The following is a 3,044-nucleotide window of genomic DNA, read 5'->3' on the forward strand; positions in this document are numbered from 1 at the left end:
GGGGCTGCTCCGAGCCCCCATGCCCTGAGCAGCCCCCCTGCTTCCCACTGTGCTGCCCACCCCTCCCCACCGCCGTCTGATTAGACATGGGCGCAAATTCAACCCTCTCAACTCAGTAATTACAGGGGGACACGGTGAGCAGGTCCCCGGGGAAATGCTGGAGCATAATCTGCCAGTGCCCAGGGACGGGTGGGTCGGTTCAGATAGCTCCGAGCCCCCATGCCCTGAGCAGCCCCCCTGCTTCCCACTGTGCTGCCCACCCCTCCCCACCGCCGTCTGATTAGACATGGGCGCAAATTCAACCCTCTCAACTCAGTAATTACAGGGGGACACGGTGAGCAGGTCCCCGGGGAAATGCTGGAGCATAATCTGCCAGTGCCCAGGGACGGGTGGGTCGGTTCAGATAAAACCCTTCTCCAGACCCGCAGCCTGGGAGTGGGAGCAGAGCTCGGGGAAGCTGCGGAATGTTCCTGCGGGAAGGTGGCTGCTGCCCCGGGAAGGGTGGGCACCCTGCGCCCAGCTCGATACAGCCTGGGCTCTGTACATGAGAGTGGAGGTATGGATGGACAGATGGACGGACAGCATGACTCGAGGTCTGTCCCTGCAGCACGTGCTGCCAGGTCGGTCCAAGCCATCCTGCGAACGGCAGGATGCTCGGTGCCATGTAGAACTCATTTCCCCCTCCTGGGTCCCTGCTCTCTCCCAGGCAGCCACCCCGTTACCGGGTGTTGTTCCTGCGATGGTCTCATTAAGAAATTAACTGTGGGGCACTGATGTCCCCAGTTCGTGCAGACCCCCAGATCCCGGCCGGTTCCCCAGGGCTCAGGGCGGCTTTTCTCCTCAGAGCTTTTCCCTTTTCCTCTCCCATCTGCTCCTCAGCACGTCATGCCCTCTGCGTTTCATCCACTTCACCCGTAGTTTTGGAGTTGATTTATTGACAATGATCCAGAAAATGCTGCTCCCTTTCCAACCGTTTGAACTTAATCAAGCCTCCAGCTCTGGATTAATTGTGTTAAACTTGGCTGAGCCAGTTTGCCCGGTTGCCACCAAGCACCACGCTCCCGTGGGTGGCGGGGTTGCTCGGTGATGTCGGAACAGCCGCCCTGTGTGCCAGCAGCCAGAGCACCCACCCTGTCTTTGGGGCTGGGCTGTGCCGCTGAGCCCGTTCACCCGCTCCCAGCATCCCAGCCTCAGGCAATGCCGCCGAGATGCTCCGTGCTTTGCTCTACCATGGGGATGGTCCTTCACAGCCTCCCCCAGGCTGTTCCTGCCTGCACAGGGTTTCACCCTGGCATGTGGAGGAGATCCAGCTCATGAGCTCTGTGTTGTTTTGCCCTTCACCAGTCAGGCACTTTTGGGCTGGGAATGCCCAGTGTGGGCTCCAGCCCGCTCCTCAGCATGGCACGGCTCTGATCCTGCTGTACTTACCTTCTAGAATTAGAGCCTTAATTTTTATCCCTGCGTTGAGCACTTGAGAAGCTGCAGTTAAGCCCGTTTAAAGGGGCTTTCTTCAGGCTTGCTGGGAGGGGGGGATGGCGTGGCTGGATGGGGGCCCGAAGCTGATTTTCCCTGGCCAGCGCTGGCTCTGGTGCTGCCGTGCAGGGAAGGCGGCGGGACCAGCACCAATGTTCCCTCTTAATCGGCTTTGACCTGCGGCTGTAAATAGGCCAATTGCCTGAGTGGTGCCCAGGGAAGCGTGTGGGACACGTCTCCGTTATCTGGGCCTTGGCACGGCTTGGCAATCCCCCTGGGCACCGGAGGAGCCCTTGGTGCCCCGCTGCCCACCAGACTCAGCTCCAGGGAGCTCAAAACTGGATTGGAAGGGCTGGTGGGTGCTGGAGGTCCTGTGTGCTCCTGGGTCTCTGCTCCATCGTCATCATGTCTCATGAGCAGTCCCTCCTCAGGCCTAACTTGTGCACCCACCTTTCCTGTTTGCAGGCAGGGATGTGGGAGCCTCCTCCTCATGCCCTGCTGTGGGATGCTGCGTGCACCGGGATGCTGCGTGCACCAGGATGCTGTACACACCACGATGCTGTACACACTGGGATGCTGTACACACCGGGATGCTGTACACACCGCGATGCTGTACACACAGGAATGCTGTACACACAGGAATGCTGTACACACCGCGATGCTGTACACCCAGGAATGCTGTACACACTGGGATGCTGTGAGCACCGGTGACCCGCTGCCGCGCTGCCAGCCCTGCCTTGCCACTCTTTTCCTCCTCATCAAATATGCATCACCCCCTCTTAAGCAAAAAGGATTTCCTTCCCTTCTTTAAAGACAAGGCTGAAATATTTATCTCTGCCTCCCCCAGTCACGCTGAGCTCGCGGGGCAGGGACAGGCTCCTGCAAAGGCGCCAACCCCGAAAATTGGGTTAAACCAGAGAAAAGTGGGAGTGCCAGCCTGTGCCTGCCACAGTGGAGAGACTGTCTGTGGGTTCAGCCATGGAGAAGACAAACTGGGAGCACTGCAGGAGCTGGTCTCTGGGAAATGCCTGCGAACGCCATGGCTGGCGGCACTGCCAGCAGAAATGTCTCTTCCTTGTTCGTGGCGACACATAAATCACATTTTTTGGAAACAGCACACGTTTCCCCAGGCTCATCTCACCCGCTGCCTTCGGCTTGCCCCAGCCCATGTGTAAATACACCAGTGTATGCTCAACCCTCCCCCATCGCAGGCCAGGACCCCTCCAGCGGGGGGTGAGCAGGCTGGGTAAAGCTGTCCCTGCAAACGTCCCTGGCACGACAGGTGCCCATGAAGCTGGAAGCTGTCACTTAACATCACCACAGACCTCACCCTGCTGGCACAGGCTTTTCTTCCACATCCTTCAGCTTTCACACCATTTCCCAATACACACTGTACGTGGAAAATGATGCTGGGGCGGCTGGAGCTGTCACCACACCATTGCTTATCAGGCCAAGATGTTGATCCCGGGGGGCTTTGCCTTGGCTGGGCAGTGGTGGGGGCTCAGGGGCACCAGGAGGAGCACAGGGCATTTGCAAAGACTTCCTGAGGCAACGGCTTGTGAACAGGCAGC

At 58.8% G+C, this 3,044-nt stretch overlaps 1 protein-coding gene across 1 annotated transcript in view; it reads right to left on the minus strand.

The window, feature by feature from the left end:
* The window catches only part of FIBCD1 (fibrinogen C domain containing 1), a gene marked incomplete at both ends in the record, with an annotated part of 9,424 nt that overhangs the window by 582 nt on the left and 5,798 nt on the right, over positions 1–3,044 (minus strand). The window lies entirely within an intron of this gene.

Source organism: Buceros rhinoceros, unplaced genomic scaffold, assembly GCF_000710305.1.
Source record: "Buceros rhinoceros silvestris isolate BGI_N320 unplaced genomic scaffold, ASM71030v1 scaffold32426, whole genome shotgun sequence".
NCBI lineage: Eukaryota > Metazoa > Chordata > Aves > Bucerotiformes > Bucerotidae > Buceros > Buceros rhinoceros.